A 20,376-nucleotide genomic window follows, 5' to 3' on the forward strand; every position below is an offset into this window, starting at 1 on the left:
TCTCATTCGTCAGATGTCCTAATGCATTCCTTCTAGATTCATGCTTATCCTATCATCTCCCCTTCTTTTTTTTTATCTTTTAATTTTTGTTTCATGAAATTTTCATTTTTCTTATGCTTGTTTTAATATTCTAAATTTTGTGTAATCACGTGTGTGTTGGACCATAATAATATAACGTGGGACAAGAGAACCCATGTCACAAGAGAGATTAAAAAAAGTGCATTTATTAGAAGCAACCCTCACCATGAAGAGGTTTTACGGTATATACTAATCCACGAATGTTTACGTTTGATCACAACGGTCAAACACGTCTCTTCTGACAAGGCCACCCATGTGGCTCAAGCAGAACCGCAACGCGGAGCATGGAGTCATTCAACATTTCAACCCACCCTTTCCCAAATAGTTTTCTTCCGGGTCAGGCCCATAGTTGGGCAGAATCTATTAAACCACCACAGCCCGGTCCAACAAAGCCCAAATCCAAGCTCCGCTGCCCATCTATTCGGGTATTCGGGCGTGATTCGGTGAAGTTTGTCGTATTGAGGATGATGATGTGGACGGAGTTGGATGAGGACATGTGGGGGAGGTAATGTCAACGAAGATTTTGGTGGGTCAACTTAGGGGTAGGGGGGTGAGGGCCTAGTAATACCCACTATTAAATGGGCCCACCACCAAATTTTTAGGTTTTATCACCTAGATTTCAAAGAGAAAATCTAGGGTTTATCACCGGTCCTAATCAATACCACTTTACACTTGCCTACTTTTACCAGCAACGCATCAATAATGTGGGAGCAGCGATCGGTATTTTTGGAAACGGAGAGTCAAGTCTGAGAAGCCGAGGGGAATTTGTGGTGGTGGTGGTGGTGGCGGCGGCCGCCAAGATTTCTTTTCGGCTACCCAATATGAAAATAAAAATCAAAGCACCATAACTTATAAAATAATTTCTTTAGGGAGAAAATATTTTTTATATTTCAAAAACATGAAGACAAAAACAAAGAAGAGTGAAAAGCAGTAAAAAGAGAGAGAGAGAGAGAGGTAGATTGGTGGGGAAAGGACAATTAATGGACCCAAAAACAAAATACTTTTGGAGAGAATATGATGGGCATCGAGGCAGATGAGTACAGCGCACGAGTTCAGAGGTGCCACCACAGCCGAAAAATCTTTGAAGGAAAAAATTCCAACGCATGTTTTCAACGACGCCTAGAGAATAAAGAGGAGACCCCACAATCATGACGAAAGAATATGATATGCCTTTTGGATGATGGGGATTGGAGGAGGGAGGTGGGAGTGAGGGGTCCTCATCAGCACCCTCAATCCATCATGTATGAATGTGGTTGTGGGTGTGGTGCAACTGCAGCTACAACTACGAATGCAGCACTTTTTGCACGTGATTCATTGAATCAGCCTCTTTTATTTCCTACAAAATGGAATAGATATTGTGGAGTTACTCCTTTTCTACTCATCAACTTGCTTTTTACCGCATCATGATTTTTTGCTTTTAATTTTGAAAGAAAATTCATGGGAAAATTGATCTGTTTGATTGATGAATTTTTGGGATGAAAAAAGAAAAAAATGACTTAAAGTTACTTTTTAAAATATCCAAAATCTCAATAGATTGTTTTTCATCATAAGCTATGAATACAAGTGCTTTGAATGAAATTTCAAAAGTGAATGATTTTATTTCTACTGGTAGCTTTGATTTTCGTTTTCACACAAAAAAATTTCAAAATTTTTTCACACACAGAATAATCATAGGTGTCTTAGTCTTTATTTTCATATAAAGAACAAAATAAATTTAAGAAAAATAACTTTCTTTAGAATCGTATTCTTTCAAATTTTTCGAACAAAATAAAATATTTAATATACATATATCTATCCCTTCATTTCTCATTTATTAGGTTGAATCGGTCGGATTAATCCATTTGGACACCTAAATCTAACTCCAAATCCGACTCCAAACATTTGGGATCTATTGAAATAAAAGTACTTACTTTTACTTCAATATTGATAAAAATTTTATGACAATTTTCTTAACCTTAAAATTTTAAATTGATTACCTCTAATTTAAAGTGATTTCTAAGAATTAGAAAATGCTTCATTGAAACTTTTTTGCCAATTTTTTTTACTATAAACAATATTTTTAAAATAAACTATTCTTAATAAAAATATATGGACACATTTGTTACAATTTAAAAACGATTTTACGAGATTTACTCCCAAATGGCTCATAAATAAAATATTATTTCTCCTACATTAAACACGAATCTTCATATTTTCTTCAAAAATTTAAATAGATAGCATATAAAAATGCCACGTCAAGGTTAAATTTCTTCAAAATGTAACCAATTTTAGAAGCTGAGTGTCAAAATGTAATTTTTGGGCACGGCAAGGGTGAAATTGGAAGTCAGACTTGGAACATATGCCACGTGGTCACCTTTTCGATGGGGGAATAAACATTAACTCTCCCTCTCACATTCCATCCGTGCATGAGTGTTTCTTTTTTCGGTAAATGCCCACAAATCTAATTTATTATTCATACATCATACCCAACATCTCAAAAGGCGTACTTCTGTTCCAAGGCATGACAAAAGTTCATGCATTTGGTGTGTAAAATTTAAGAATCATTTTATCCAACCTTAAATTTATTATTATTATTCCATTTTCATACTTTACACCTCATTAAATATTCGCTTATTTAAATTTTTTTTACTTTCGTCTCACGTGTCGGCCGAATTTTTAAGTTGAATGTACGGTTTACTTTTTATATTTCAATCCAAGTGTACGGAAAGATTACCATCTTATTTTATTTTTTTAATGGAGGTCGACACTTATTATTTAATAATTTAAATTATATTTAAGTCATTAATTTACTATTTAATTCTTATTAAAATATTAAAGTTATTTGATAAATTTAATTTAAAATTTATTATAAATTATTAAATTAAATTTTTTAAAAAAAGAATTGTGTTTTGAGGTGAGATGGATCTCAAAATTAATCAAATATCTATCTCTCACAAATAATTAAGCTCAAAATCCAAATAAAATGTAAAAATTAAGTTGAAATATATTATCTTTCATTAATCCTTAAAATACCCTTAATCCCTATATAGATAAATAATGAGTGTAAATTTTAAATTTTTATATATTTTTTTTCCTTTTCTATTCCCTATTAAGTATTATTCATTTTTAATTTTTTTTCTTTTTTAAAAATATTGAATCTTTTTACACTTAAAAATATTTTTCATTTTTTAATTAAATGTTTTTTTAAAAAAAATACATAAAAAATATAAATCATATTACCATTTTGTAGAAAGTATTTTTTAAAATAGTTTTTAAACGTAATTTTTTTATTTATAATTTAAAATAGGAAATAATATTGATTTTTAATTATTTATAAAAAAAATTAAAAAAATAATAAATTGCAGCCCACCAATAGCTGTAAAGGGGGTGGAGGTTGAATCTAGAAGCTTAAAATTTGTGTCAAAGAGTCCACAGCAGTAATAAAAAAAAGAGATGGTACAAATTTAATAAGGCTGCCCAAACACATTTTTCCCCTTTTCATCAGCAATGAGCCAAAATTGAACTCCTTTCCATAATAATTTATTACCAAACATATTCTCTTTTTCAATTGATCTCATTCAGAAATTATTAATTAAAATAAATAAATAAAATAAAATTTTGATGTGGCTTTTGGTGGTGGGTGGGCGGTGACAGAGAGGGCAGGAGGGCAGGTTCAAAGTTTTGGCCTTTTGGGAGAGGAAGAAGACAAAACAAATATATAGAGAGATAGAGACATTATGGATATGGCTGAATGAAATTGGAATAAAGGGATGAAAGGGAAAGAGGGACCGGATGGAACGTGGCAAGCAAGAAACCCCCCTCCTTGTTCATTCCATCCACTACTGGGTTTATCTGTGTGGGCAGTGGGCCTGAGTCCCTTAGGCTTTGTGGTAAATAGGGTTCTTTTCTTTCTCTGAATCGAGATGTGGGAAGGAGAAGGTTTTTAGTTTGACTCAAAGTTTTCTTAAAAAACATATTTTTACACCTTAGAATAGAAAACAACTTTTCTGATTCAAAGAACGTGCTTGACAAACTTACTATAAGTGTTTCCAAAAACAAATTTTTAAGTCTTGCAATAGAAAATAATTTTCTAATTCAAAAAAGGTGTATGAGAAACTTACTATAAATATGATTGTTTGAAAACATGGTATCTGTTTGAATGAATTTTAATTTTTTAGTTATTTTTAATGTAATAATTGAAAATATGAAGAATATTTTGTATAAATTATAAAAGCTATTTTTCATATTCGAGTTTTTTCAATTGAATTTTATATCTAAAAACAATTAGAACTATTTATCGAAAAGTCGTTTCGAAACCGATAATAATTAATTTTTGTAAAATTAAGTGTTTTATAAACACATTTTTGCATCTTACAATAGAAAAATAATTTTCCTAATTCAAAAAACGTGTTTGAAAATTTGTTATGAAAACATGGTATTTGTTAGAGTAAATTTAAATTTTTTGAGTTATTTTTTTACGTAATAATTTTATTTAATAATTGAAAATGTGAAGAAATATTTTCTAACTTTTTGTATTATAAAGAATTAAGTTATGAAAGCTATTTTCAGTATTTTTGTTTCTCAATTGAATTTTATATCTGAAAACAGTTAGAACTCTTTCTTGTGAGCTCCTTTGAAACCATTCCTATAACAATTAAAACATTTTGTTTTGAAAACATGTTTTTTGTTGGAATAAATTTTAATTTTTTTTGTTACGTGATATTAAAAATAACATTACATAAAAAGTATTATTAAAAATCAGAAATCTTGGTTTGGAAAAGTATGAAAGGAAAAGCAAAAATGGGTTAAAATATGATCAAATATGTTTTTTTTTTCCTCATTGTGATGCTTTCCTACAATCAAAGTAAAATTGGGAGTCGTAATTTATGTTTCCTGTCCATGTCATTGACTGATGTGGATCCCACCACTCAAACCAACGTGTGAAGTTGAGAATCTTTGGAAACCACAAATGAAAAAACAAGATATTAGAAATTGTTGTTTTTGGGAATTATTGCTTTCTGAAAGGGATTTGGAAACATTTTGCTTTCAAAAAGGTAATGTGAAATAGAAGCCCTGCTATATGGTACATGAACATGCCTTGTTTATTAATCTATTTTATTTATTTATTTATTTATTTTTTATAGATTTAAAGACTTGAATTAAATTATTAACTCTTGTTCTAAATATAAAAATTATTTTTTATTTAATTTTTTTGAAATCGATAAATCATTGTATTGAATGTCTCGTAAAAATTAATATAAAAACCCATTTGTGATGTGACATAAAAAAAAAAAACATTTTTTGATCACTCCAACGTGTTTCGAAACAGTGAGAATGTGGCTCTTCAAGAACAAATAATATCCACGTAGGACGAGAAATGACAAAGTTGGAGTGGAGTGCGTTAATATCGTTATTAATGTTAAAAATATTTTCTAAAAGCACCGAAAATGCACTCCGCTTTCAAGAAGCTTACTGGTAAGATTGTAAGTTTCGGATTGGGCATCACTTTCATGCCGAAAGCAGCTAAAACCCTTTTCATTTAGGAGTGGAATTATTAAAAGCTACTAAGTACTTTGCCCAAATCACACGCAAATGTTTTCTCCGTTGGCCAAAGGGAGAAAAGTCGATTGATGATCTTAATCGAATCATAACAACAGTAATCACAAAATCAAAGAAGCGTGCAATTTTTTTTCCACGCAAATGATTTTGACAACAATTTTGTTTTGAGTCATGAAAGTAAAGCATGGGGTTCAAAATGTTGAAAATCGTTTGCTTTAAATTCCATCATCACTACACCAATCCTCAATTATTTTGACTAGAATTTTAGCACCATTTTAGGGTTAAATTCGTTTGTTTTGGATCGTCGTGAAACACGTTGGACTCTGACAATAATGCTAAAAAACAAAAAGATAAAAAAAAAAATCAAAAATAAAAATAAAAAGGAAAAACCGTTATAACCTGTTTAACTGTATGCTTTAAAAACGGTTTTCTATTTTTAAAAATAAAAGAATTTTAAAAAATTTTAAACACTGGTTAACCGTTATTCTCAAAAACAATTTTTAAAAACAAAATATAATAAAGAACAATTTTTAGGAAATAATTATTTTCACCGATTTTTAAAAATAAAAGGAAAATTGGGTTTATTTGACCATGTTTTCTAAAATTTGTTTTCAAAAATTATTTTTAAGTTAAAAAAAATAAAAAATTGTTTTTAAAAACAAGTTTCACGTAGCCAAACGGACCCTTATGTTTACATTTTTTTTTCTAATCCTTTCTTTTAATTGCTCATAAAAAGTATACAAGAAATCCAACCCACCTAACCCCACCCACCATTTTGAAGTTTGACCATGTTTCAAAGTCTTTGAGTCTTAGTATAACAGGATAGTAAATTATTATTATTATTATTATTATTAAAAATAGAGAAAAAAAAATGATATTCCCCCTAGTATGTATCACGCAGCAATATAATACATATATAAAACAGTACAACTAACATTTTTCAATAGAAAAAGTTGATTCTTATTAGTCTTAGTCTATTCCATTAAACTCACGTGTCATTAGTCCTATGAGTTGGTACACCTTATATTATTATTTCTAGGACTCGTGTTTATTTTAATACTCAAAAGTAAAGGGGCTCACTAAATATATCCAGTGACCCACTCACTTTCCCTAAGGTTTGAACTAAATATACCGGGTCTGACTTATTTGAAATTTCGTCAAAAAACTCACGATCCTTTTTTATTGTTTCATTTCATTCATCTTAGGGGTGATTTAAATTTCATTACCCACAAGAACCATAAAACTATAAAGATAATTCATCTCCTTAATTTTGGGACTCTTTTGCCCTTTTTTACTTTCTTTATCTTAAAAAACATCATCTCGTTTTTCTTATACTCACCTTTTCATCTTTTCAGTTCATTTTTTTAATAAGATTAATTTCTCGTCAAATGCGTGGGAAGTTAAGTTTGATTTACAAAAATCCTAAATCAAGTTAAGTTCTCAATCATACTGATAATCTGAACTATACTATAATTAGGTTTCATTTATAAAATACTTAACCGAAGTTAAGCTTTTCTTCCATCTGCAAAGAATTTGATTATAATCATCTGAACTAAATTTTATTTAAAAAGAATTTAAATAAAGTTAAGTTTCTATCTTATTTATAAATCTCAATTAGAATGTTCATATGATTGATTTCATTTTCAATCCTAACCAAGCCCAATTGCAAAAGACATTGATGAAAAACAACCACAAAAAACTCTAGTTGAAATCCCAACAATAATACAAAAACAAAAATTTCCAATAAAAATTTGAACCCCAATAAAACCTAACTACAAAAAACCGTAATAAAAAACGAGTGCAAAAAACTTTTCAACGAAAAATAAAAACAAACAATTTTTATTGAAATGCACTACCTTCTTTATTGAACAGTCCAAATTAAGACTTGTTTTCTACTAGTGAGCCAATGTGATCTCCCACTGCTAGAATTTGGCTCCAGAGGCCATGGGCCGCTTAAGTGGCTAATTAATTGATATAGAGCATGAGATCAAAGGTTCAAATATATGGGAGAAAAATAGACTAATCGTTGAGGTCTGGTTGTGATAAGGGTTGGGGCAAGAGACTTCAGGTTCAACTCTTAAGGGAAAAAAGAAAAAAAAAATTCGTAAATGGCCTCTTTTTAACTTTTGTAAACCTCTGGTTAACTTAATTTAAATTTAATTATGAGTCCAAAAGGTCAATTTTCATGGCTCATGGTCTATGACAAATGAAAACTACTGAGATTATAATTCAACTCCTAAAACCAGAGTCTGAAGCAGCTGCAAAGCCTGTAACGGTGGTCAGTCCCTGTTTTGGTTTTTTTCTTTTTTAAAGCTTTTGACAGCCTCAAGTTTTCATGAAGGTTCCCACTTGACTTGCCTGTGTTTTTCACTGCAATAGACTGGATCAAATGGTGATTTGTACTAGTAATGACTACTGACCAACATAAAGGAATACATAAATAAATAAACAAACGTATATACAAAAGGTAAATAAACAAGAAACCAATAACAACACATTCTAGGCAAAAAAGCGTCTACACAGCCTTTATACACAAAAGGTATATATATAAAAAGAAATAACGGTACAATGTGTTCAAAGTTTGACTCCAAAACTAGGACTATCACAACTTGGGTGGTTGGGTGGGGCTTTGCCACTTTGAAAATCACTACTGAAAAGAATCAATCATCCGATAAAAGTTGCGAAATTTGAGTTGGAAGACTTGTTTTCAAGTTGTTGACTCTCAATGGGGAGCCAAATTATTGAAGATAGCAGTTGAAAGTTTGTCCTGGTCTGCTGTCTTAGTGTTTATCCATGATATCACACTTATCTTACTATTCAAGGCAACAGTTACGGATGAAGTTAATGTAAATCATGGCCCAACCAGTTTCAGACTTCTACACCCAGTATCCTGAATAATCAGCAATTCCCAAATCACCAGCATGGATTGTGAGCTATTCTGAATGATTCTAATATAAACAGTCCCCTATACTTGATTTCTAAGTTGTGAACAAATTCTTGGCTGAAAAAGATTCCCAGGTTCACCAACAGATCGTACCTCCATTGATATTCTAATATTCTGAGGGTTTAAAATAAGTGGCCGGAGTAAACCTAAAAACTGGTGGCTCTACAATTTTCATGGCAGCCGACATGGCCCTTGTGGTTGCCCTGATAATACGTTAGCATCAGACACCGGTTGAAAGGAGTAAGTTTATACCCCATGACCACTCAATGGCCAGAAATTTTGGAAACTGTACTTCCACTAACAGAGTACCTCCACTTAAATTAAGTGAAGTGGCAGCCAGAAAGCTGGAAAGCTGGAACTACGGCCGTTCCTATATACAGTGATGTGACAAGACTAGCTTCATGATCTTCCTGGGCCGAACAGATGATATCAATTAAAATATTCGAATTTAGGAAACAAACAAACTAGTAATAAAGTAACGTGAACTAGAAGCACGGGAAAGAAGCTTTTTCAAGATTCCCAATGGTTCAAAGAATGTAGATTATCACTTTTAGAGTTCAAAGAACAGATGAAAGCAATTAGTAACGCACGCCGAAGTCACTGATCTAATCACTCACTCGGGCCCAGATGGTGTTCCATCGATCACTCACTTGGGCCTAGGCAGAGTTCCACTCTGAGGAAGGATTATCCATCTAAGCACATTTCAGCCACCATGAATTCAAAGATAAACACAAAATCATTAATCATTTCACAGTTCCGAATACTTATTAGGCGTGCAGTCATTCTAGCATATCAAAAGTTTTGTTGAAATAATCCCCTAGTTATGACAAATACAATAATAACACACCTAGAAAATCTAAATTAAGTTGCAATTTCATTACCCAAACAATAATCACAGGTCTGGAAGGAAGCAAGCAATATTTATAGGCAAAGCTTTTGACACTTGAACTTGCTTCTAGAATAAGGGAAAGAGGACTCTTTGAAGGAATGCCCATAAGATTCAAGGAATTCCCCCGGTTATAATTGTTCAACCTTAAGCTTAAACTGACTCTGGAATATTTGTTCTGCCTAAAGCAACTTGGGTGAACTACCAAAAAAAAGGGGGGAATTGCATCCAAAAGATGATAGGGACATCCCTTTCAGACTTTTATAAGTTGCTGCCCCAATGATCCTCGTACTATTTTTCTTTTGACTTTGTTAGGATGACACCAATGAAGCTGTTTAATCAAAAAGTGGCTGTGCAAACTGCCCATTTAACACTCTATGTATTGCATACGTTTTTTCTGTTGACCATTCCATCCATCACCATCAACTCATGCTTCATTCTCTAAACTCATCCCATTCATCACGTCAAGCATGGAAACAATATCTAATCATTAGAATAACTAGAGACCTATCACAGAGAAGCCAAACCACATGCAATCTGCAAGTCTTAAAGTTGATAAGAACCCAGGTACAAGTTGCCAGAGGAGTTCTGCAAGGTACTGACAAATCAAGCCGACTAGAAATTCGAAGTGTCAACATTGAACTATCCAACAATTGACTTTCTAACAGTAGGCATACCAAATCTTTCCTCCCACCGACAAAGAAACAAAAAATTCTAAAGCAAGAAGTCTTGCATTTTTGCCCTGAGCTAGGACTTCCTGAAGTTTCTGAACACATCAACTTCAAAATAGATACTATGCTGAGCATCTTTTAGGACCTAGATTCTGTCGAACAAATTTCAAATTTGGCGGCTTTAATCAACTCCAAATGGGGAAGAATTCAAGAGAGCAGATCAGTCAATAGGAAATTATGAGTGCAAGCAAAAGTCTACGGAACACAAAGAGAAAATGGTATCCTGACCAATTAAAATATAATACAAAGAAAAAGTACTCAGCTCCCAGCTTCCCTCTCCAGACACTTATCATTGTAAAATTCTCATTGCAAAAGATAAGTGTTACTTTAACAGCTTTGTATCCATTACCTAATTGTTAGAAACAATTTTGAGGCCCATCAGTATGCCATGTTCAAAACTATCAACTAAAGTCATCAAACTGAATGCAAGGTCCTGAGCAATCCTGTACCAGGAGCAGTCAAGTGATTCATCCCAAACATGTTCAAGCATGCAACAAGAAATGAAAATTCAACCATAGTCCATTTAATCACAGACTGAAGCAAAAGCATATGCCACTCAAACTGTCAAACATCAATTAAAGTTTCAATAACTATCACCAAAAGGAAAACACTATGAAGTTTATACCAAGAAAAGGGTACAAAGAAATTCATAATATACACATGAACAACAGAAGCAGTTAAAAAGCACATAGAAGGGGCAAGTATAGAAAGTAAAAAGTACAAGATAAACTAATTAACTTTCATGCTGCAATAGGATTTTGAATTTACATTTCATTGCACTGAGACCCTCTGCAATACTGTCTGCCTAGAAAGCTAAATCACTACAAGAAATTAGTGCTTTTGTGATGGCCAGCAATCACCACCAAAGAGCTAAGTCTTGCCATACATTAACAATTGCCAACTATGGCCCTCATTAGGGTGTCATTGAAGAGGACATCAATAAAAGGTTTTAGTAAAGAGCATGAGGTGGACCTTGCCAAAGCTTATATTAGGGGTTAGTGAATAACCCTCATTTAAAGGATTTAGGCAACAATCACCCAATGGCCCTCACTGAAGGCTTATAGTGAGGTCCACTTAAAAGACCCTGACTAAAGGATTTTTGTAACAAGCACTCAAATAACTCTTTTTATGGGTTTTAATCAAGCTAATAAGTTATTCAATTTAAATTATTTTTAGTTTTTTAATGAAAACTATAACTTGTGGATTATGAAATATTACCTAAAATGAATTTTCTATAACAAAATTATCCTTATAAACAAAATTTATTGCTCAAACCAGAAATTATTTTCTGCCTATTGTATCTCTATCATTCAGAGCGGAATAACCCTTTTTTTTTTTTTTTTTTTTCTGATTCTCCTTTTTCCTTTAGGCTTTCTAATCATAGTTTACTTTTAAGTTACAAGAATATTTTATTTTTCTTTTCTGAATTAGGAGAATTACAGTAAATGTTAAGTATTTATGTACATAGTTCAGTATTATGAATGAAAATCAATTCTTTCTTTCAACATGGTACCAGAGCCAACCTAAATCCTAGAGCCATTTTCACCACCATACCAAGCCACTGCCCTGATCTCTCGATGCACATGTTGACCTTTGACAAATCACATAACTTCAGTTCCTAAATTCCTTGTGCTTTCTTCTCTATTTCTGGCATTCTTCTTTGATAACTATGGCATATTACATCCTGGAGCCAGTGTTTCTATTACAGCAAGTACGCATAATGATAGGAATTATATACTTTATGGTAAAAAGCTGTTGAAATCTATTTAATAGCATAGGTAAAAGATAAATATTTGAGTGCGTTACCTCCATCTAACGATCCAAATAAGCTTACTTTTTGGTGAAAAGAAGACACCACAAATGATGACTTGGCTTTGGAATAGTATGGAGTCTCAAACAGCCTCTATCATTATATCCTTCAACACAACAAAGCAAACTTGGAATGCATTTCAAAAGTGGTAATTTCAGGCTCAGAACATTTCCAAAATTTATTGCTTCTAAACATTTTCAAAAGTGGTATCTTCTCTTACCAACATGGTGATAAATCTTTGATCGAACATTATGAGACAATTGGATCTTAGAAGGACTTTGGAAGGAACTCAAGGGCTATCATCCTCTCACCAATGATCTTGAAATGATTCGTAAATGGAGAGAAGAATTGTCGAGTGGCAAAATGTCCATCCAGCCTAAATCCAATATATAAAAGTTCCAAAAATAACACCCTTACAGAAAAAGGAATTGAAAAGAGAGAATAACAATGTATATTTTTTCTATGAAGTTTACAAACAAATAAGAGAGCCCCCTTCAAACTCATAAGGAAACTAAATACAATAGGTGACCTATCTGTTGGTGCATGGCCAACAATGTATGTATCCGGCTAGTCTCCTCTTGACATAGACGGCGAATTCACCTACAATAAGGAGTGTCCGGATGATTTTTCCAGGCACACCCCTCCGAAGCTTAAGTTAGGCAAGGAAGAGTTAAGCAAGAGAACACTGGGAATTGGTCACGTATCTTCCTTATGGTGGTTGATGGCTATTTATCCTTGCCCACAAGTAACGTTCTCTCTATGCTTTAATTGTCCCTTTGATTACGCTTTTATTGTCTTTAACGCCAATGATTTGTCAGCTCGTAACGGCTTTTAAGCCTTGAAGTCTGGTGTGTATGGTTAGTAACAGTTGCGACATTCAATGCATTTAATGTCTTTCGTATTTAATGCTTGACAGGCAGGAATGAATAGTGCCCAAACAGTTTTTATTCATCTACATCTTGAGATGGACAGACAAGGATATTCGGCAGATGGATGATGATACACGACAAGCGCAAAACAAGAATCATGCTAGACGGAGGCGAGCATCCCACAATGCCCCCTAATTCTTATAGCCTTGTTCAACTAGGTTCCAGATTGCCAAGTGGAAGAATTTTGTTGTCATTGCAGTTTGAATTTTTGGTGCCAAGGGGACATGCACCCACTGTACACGTCGCGAGAGGTCACATCATTAGGGCGACTTGTCAAGCAGCGTGTCCCTTCAAACGCCTTGATGCACGTGCCTATCCCTTATATAGAAAGGCTTTTTGGGTTTCTTCTCTCATTCTTACTTCAAGGGTTGTTCATTTGTCATGCTTTCTTTGTGCTCCATTGCTGCCGCCGATGATATTGCCATTGCCATTGTTCTCGAGCATCGTCTCTGACAGTTCCCTTCTAGGTTAGTCCCTCTTTTTGTCTCATCATCTTTGTTGTAGTGCTGCATTAGGAATTCCTATCTGTGTTGCCATTTTTTAGGTTGCTTTGCCTTTGGGGATTGTATTTGCTATGTTTGATTTTAAATGTGCTTGGTTATTGCTGTGGGTTTGTTTAGATTTCTGGTTTCAAAATCATTCCCTAAGCTTTCAATGAAGAGCATTTTCTCTGCGATGTTTGGACAGTTCTAGATAGCTTGTCCAACAAGTTTCAAGGTTGGCTTTGGCCCGTCTGGGTTGGTCTTATATTCCATTTTGGGGAGACGAAACCTCTTTATTAGCTTGGTTGGTTAGGGTGTCATTGTACTAAACAATTTGTGTTTCTCCCGCACAAGTGTCTATATAGCCTTTGTTTAGTCCACCATCATAGACAGACGAGGGGTCGCTTCTACAAGCGATAGGTCACAGCGAGGTGGAACGAAGGCTTCTAGATCCAAGCGCTCCAAAATGGATCACCCTGTGGACGAACTATCTTAACAAGAGTTTTGGGCTCATTTTCACATCCCCAACTCTATCACCATCCAACTATTAAACAGAGAGGCTTTGTCAATAGATGGGCTTCCATAAGATTAATTTATTTCACGAAGGAACAATTTGTAGCAGAACTCCGTTTCCCAATCCTGTCTCTTCTCAAACAGTTTCTACATTTCTCCGAAATTCCACCCGCTTTCATTCACCTAAACGTCATCTGGATCTTAATGGGATGCATCATTTTGGACGTACAGTATCAATTGGATCTCTCTCTCCTGGAGATTCTCTTTGTGTATACCATCAAGATGAGCCTTAAAGAGAGGTTTAGCTTATCGGCTCATACTCCTTCCTTTCAGTTCATAATCGACCTTCTTAACTCAAATAAAGGATGGACTAAAGGGCACGTCTTGGTATCCAGCCCTTAGAGTGGTTCGATAAAGGGGTCAAATCAACTGTTCAAGCTAAATTGCTTTCTTGATTTACCAAGTACAATTTCCTTCTATGTAGCTTGCTTGTTACTATTGCTGTGAATGGTTTTTTTAAACGGATAATTAATATCTTTTTTGTACAAGTAAGGAGAAGTGTGGTCACTTGGTTGAGTGGGTGGAGAAATCTGCGTGGACCCGTCTCAACAAATTATTCGAGATTGACCCAAATGAACCGAAATTCTTCATGTTGCTGACAAGGAAGACCTTAAAGAGTTTGTTGGAGCACCCTTGCCCGTTTGTGATTCCAGTGTTTCCCAAACTCGCTCCTTCTACCTTAATTCTAAGCGAGCATTTTGTACTAAAGGATTTCCCATTCTACATGGTTGCCCGGCTTACTGATGTTGAGGCAAGACAAGCCTGTCTAGACCCATGTGAAAAGAAGCGCCAAGAGGGCACTTTGCACTAGGCCCCAACTTCTGCCTCTTGTTCGATTTCGAGCCCCACACCCTATCCAACTAGGATGAGCCCTGCGCACCGTCCAACTGAGAAGAGCCCTATGCCCTGTTTGACCAAGAAAAGTCCTATGCCCCATCTAGCCAAGAAGAGTCCCAAGCTCAAGTGGTTGTTTCTAACAAGGCTACCGAGGCAAACGATGTTAAGCATAGCGAAGCTCCTCCTAACAGCATTATTCTGCCTATCGTCACTGAAAAAAAAAAAAAAAAAAAAAAGACATGACTGCCAACTTACGGGTTGGTTTTCGCGAAAGGCAGCAAAAAAAGGTTGTTTGAAACTCTTGAGGCTATCATTCCTCCAACCAAGAAGGGGAAAATGAGTGTTGAGAAGGTTTGGCCTCAAAGTCTGTTGTTACTCCTACAATTGTTGCACCTCTGTTTACGCTAGTTGTCAAATAGTCTAATGTTGAGACAATCCCCTTTCTTTTTATAGGAGAGCCTGTGGTAATTCCAGGTGGATCAATCCCAAACCTGCAACCGCGCCCCACTATGACAGTAGACGTAACTAGCCAAGAAGAGCTAAATGAATTGTTGAAACACTTTCCTACTTTCACAGATATGGAACCTCGTGTGACCAATATGAATGACCTCTTCCTAGCTACATAGCGGATTCTAGTCGAAGTTGACGGTGACTCCAAACAAAGTTTCACCACTCGAATTCCTTTTGGAACTCCAAACAATACTATAGAGGCAATCATGTCCATGAGGGGGTATTCTGCTACACAGACGGCTAAAGTGGTAAGATGCGTCTTTCCTTTTCTTTTCCTTTTATTTCTTAACTCTCATATCCTTCCTAACATAAGTATATATTCTTAGATTGTAGCTAGGGTCCAAAATTTGATGCAATAGCGCGACCATCTATTCCAAAGATTAGAGGCAGCAAAAAAGATTAGGGCATACGCGGCTCATACCATGGACGAACAGCAAGAGCTACACATCGAACTAGAAGCTACCAAGGCTATTGCAGCTGCGGCCTAAAAGGATACTGAAGAGGAAGTCAGTTTGCTTCGAAAAGTGAAACTGGAGAATGAGGCATTTCAAACGGAGGTTTGAAGTTTGAAGTTGGACAATGCCTCTTTGGGATCCGCCAAGGCCTAAGTAGAAGAAGAGAGCACCCGACTAAGGCTTGAGCTCGAACAAGTGCGGGCTGACTTTGTCAAGGAAAAGAAAGAGTTTGAGGTGGCTTACCAAAAGCAAGTGGACGACATGTTTTTCTACGAGTATAGATGCTGCATGAGAAAGCATGGGATTATTAATGATATCCCTAGCATTCTGTCTGATGACGAAGTCGAGATGTTCAAGTGGTAGGCAAGCAAGGTGCTCAAGGCAAAAGCGTTGAGGCTTAGTCAAATAACACAGCTAAGTAGATTATATACGGCTTATGCCCATGTTGGCTAGATTCTTTCTACTTTTAGTGACAATTCCAGTTGTCTAGGCCTTTTGCTTTGCTTTGTAAGACAATTGTGGTCGTTTAGGCCTTTTAATACTTTTTAGCTGACATTGTAAGACAGTTGTGGTTGTTTAGGCCCATTAATACTTTTAGCTGACTTCGCCTTTTGTTATTTTGCATGGCACACTTAGAGGTACATGCCCCCTAGCATTAGTCCAATGTGTTTTTTTTTTTCTATAGTTTATACCGCTTGGTATTTTATGCCATTTGGCTTCTTGACTTTAAGCTATTTTAGCTTTATAGATCATGTCGTTTGGCTTTATGGCTTGTGTTGTTTAGGCTTTGTCATTTGGAGTTGTCACTTGGCTTACACTTGTTTAATGAAGGGCTATGCTTCGGCTTTTAGCCGAATTTGAAGATGTGGTATTTTCAAAACATCATGCTTTATTGATAATATTTCTTCAGATTTGCTACATTCCATGGTCGTAATAATGGCGTTTCGTCCATAGTTTGTAGATGATATGCCCCAGAATCTCCCACCTTGGCTACAATATACGGGCCTTCCTAATTAGCCTGGAGCTTGTCGACTCCTATTTATGTTGTATTCTTAAAAACCCGTCTCAGTACCAAATCTCCTGGATGAAATACTTGTTGTCGTGCTCTCTTATTATGCTAAGAGATGGACCTCTGGTGATACGATGCTATTCGGATTGCAGCTACTTCCCGCTCTCCATCTGCCCAATCCAAATGTCTTTCCAAATCACTATTGTCATTCTCTGCCTCCCACACGACTGTTCTTACTCTTGGCATTCCAACTTCAATCAGGATAATTGCTTCCATCCCATATGCTAGGGTGAATGGGGTAGCCCCTGTGGGTTTCCTGCTGGCGATTCGATAAGCTCACAAAACACCTGGTAGCTCGTCTACCCATTTTCCTTTTTCCTCTTCGAGTCTTTTCTTTAGCTTGGAATTTAGTAGTGTTTTGTTGGTTGCCTCTACATGTCCGTTACTTTGGGGATATCTATGAGTTGAATAAAGATTTTTTATCTTTGGTTCTAAACCAAATGTCCGGAAAACATTAATGTCGAATTGCAGCCTATTGTCTGTGACAATCGCTTGAGGAATTCCAAATTGGCACACAATATTCTTCCAAACAAATTTATAAACATTTTTGTCCTTGATGCTAGTATAGGCTTCAACTTCTACCCACTTGTTGAAATAATCCGTCACTACAAGCAGCAATTTTTCTATGCTACGCCAGTCGAGAGTGGACCGACTATATCTGTTCCCAATTGTGGAAACGGCCAAGGGTTTGTAACCGAATTAAGGCACTCAGAGGGTATTCAAGGTATAGGAGCATATCTTTGACATTGGTCACACTTCTTAATGTAGCTTTCCACATCCTTTTTCATGGTGGGTCAATAGTAACCTTAGGAATAGGCTCGATGTGTCAGAGTTCATTCACCCGGGTGATTTCCACATATATCTTCGTGTAATTCCGCTAGAACATATTATACCTCCATATTGTTCAGGCGTCTGAGATAAGGTCCCCCGAATGATCGTCTGTACAGTTATTCGTTTATCAAAGTATACCATGTAGCTTGCACCCGAAATTTATGAGTTTCTTTCCCATCCTTAGGGACAACTCTTGTGTGTAGATATTTCACAATGTCTTCCATCCACCCCAGATCCGTTTGGATAATATCTTTTACTCATTCATGAGAAATGGAGAGAGTGGCTTGGAGATAGATTGGCAACATCGTGGTTTCTTGTATTGGAAGGGCAGCAGCGACACCAACTAGAGCGTCCTGTCACGGACTTAGTCGTTTACTAAGCTCGTGCGGCACTTAGACAAGCCAAGACGCTTGATCTTGCTAAGTCAGTCTTGCTCCCCCAATGCTTAGCTTGCTCGGCTAAGACACTTGCGACTCGAAAGCTCAAGAAGCTTGGTAGGCAACCCTTGAAAGAATGAAAGCTCTTTATTACTCAAAGAAGCCTTTACAAGTGCTTGGATGCTCACTTGCTTGGTTAGAAAGTGATTTGGGTGGTGCCTTGGCCAAATGAGGCCCTCACCTATTTATAGGCACCAAGGAAACTCTCTGGAACCTTGGAGGGTTCCTTACAAATCAAGAATATTCTAGAACATCCTACCCTATTCTATGTACAACCCTATGTACAAGAATATACAAGAGATTCCTAGAATCTTCTAGAAAGCCTTAGACTCCTCTCATGCCTTCCACCATAGTGTAGAGATGTGTGGACATCTCTAGGCATTTCTAGAACCTTCCACACTCTTCCCACCAATGGCTTAGTGTAGATGGCTCTAGGAGTCTCCGGAAGCTTCCCTCCTCCTATATAAGCCCATGGAGAGGGTCATTTGAAGCATCCTATGACAGTCCGCTAGCTTGTTTTCCTCTCAGGATACATGCTGGATCGACCATCCTTCCAACTTGTCTGATCAGGCGTCCATTAGGGAGAGATAACGAGTGATGCGCTCGTCTCTTGCTTCATATCTGATCAACCACTAGTTGCGAATCGCTTCTGACTTCTACTTTTGTGGTGGTGAGAGTCAATACCAGATTAAGTCCAATTAGGATTGCTTCATATTCCGCCTCGTTATTAGACGTTGGAAAGTCGAGCCACACAGCTTGCTCAATTTGTTCTCCCATGTTGAGGATAGAGTTTTGAGAGGCTATTAAGAGTTTGAAACTTAAGGACCATTGTGGGCATTCAGTTGATCAAATAAGAGGCTTTAAAAACACCCTCCCCCTATTTTTTTGGAATTCCCATAGTGAACATGATTGCCTTAGCTACTTCTAATAGGTGGCTATTTTTGCTCTCAGCAATATCATTTTATTGAGATGTGACAAAGCAAGAAGATTGATGAACAATTCCTTGTTCCAACAGAAAGTTTCAAGCCTTCCATTATCAATCCAAACTCTTAAGGACTTGTATTTGTCTTTAGAATTGAGTCATCATCATTTTGAGGAATTTTTTAAAAACTCTGTTTGCTCATGATTTTGCTTTCAAAAGGTAAACCCAACAAACCTATGTATGATCATCTATGAATATTGGTCCTAAAATTCACAATGAGAATGAAAAATTTTAGCAATGTAGTTTAGTCTTTTGTAAGTCTACTAACAAATAAGAGATTATGGGAAGGTTTTGGCACATGAAGCACTAAATTTAATGCAAGATTTTCTTAGATAACTATTGAGCCTTTCCTTGCAACAAGTGACAAAGATCCATCAACAACCTTAATTTTTAAATTTCCAGAATAAGGGGTGTAGGAAGAAAACCAATTGGATATATGGGTCATATGGTCGAATGCTCCTAAATCAATGATCCAGGGTACTTGAATAGGAGATAGGACACTTAAAGCACTTAGAATATTACCTTCTTGGGCTAACAAACAAGATGAGGGATGGGTTTTGAGAGAATTGGGACGGACTTATTATCCTATACAGATGTTTCAGCCGTTCTTTGATGAATGGTAAAGGATTTTCGGTTGTCTTTGGTTGACTTTCTATTGCAACATGCATTTCATGATTATTCTTATCAGGATCTACAGCCCCTGTTGGAAAGCTTTATTGTTTTTGTACTTTTGGCTCCTTTCCACCCGAACTGGACCCTTCCATCATTCTGAACTTGCAGCAGCATGTCTCCCATATATGTTTTGGTCTGTTGCAGTAGTCACACTAGCAGTATCTTTTTCTCCTCCCTTCTTAAATCCACCATAATTCTCACAGGTTGTGTTGAGAGATAACTCTCTTGTGAGGCCTTTTCCTACTCCCTTCACCAAAAATAACAAAAAAAGTTCCATGGAGATCAAGAACAAGTTTTTTCCTAAGTAAACTGTTTCTTACCTCATTAATCCAGGTTTGAGTCCAACCAGGAATTCATACTCTTTCTTGCTCAAGAATCTCAGCAAGATTGGTTGCATCTACTGCAGACTCCCACTTCCAATGCTGATGAAGATCTAACTCTTGTCGCAACACCTACAATGTATTGTAGTAGGCAGTGATAGAGAGTTCCCTAGTTTGATGTTATCAATTGCTTTTTTCAATTCAAAAATTTGTGAAGCATTCCCTTTCTTTGTGTCAGTCTTGACCATGGCATCCCCAATCTCTTTAGTAGTGGACAGGTACAAGTATGGTT

This window comes from Vitis riparia, chromosome 18, assembly GCF_004353265.1.
Source record: "Vitis riparia cultivar Riparia Gloire de Montpellier isolate 1030 chromosome 18, EGFV_Vit.rip_1.0, whole genome shotgun sequence".
NCBI lineage: Eukaryota > Viridiplantae > Streptophyta > Magnoliopsida > Vitales > Vitaceae > Vitis > Vitis riparia.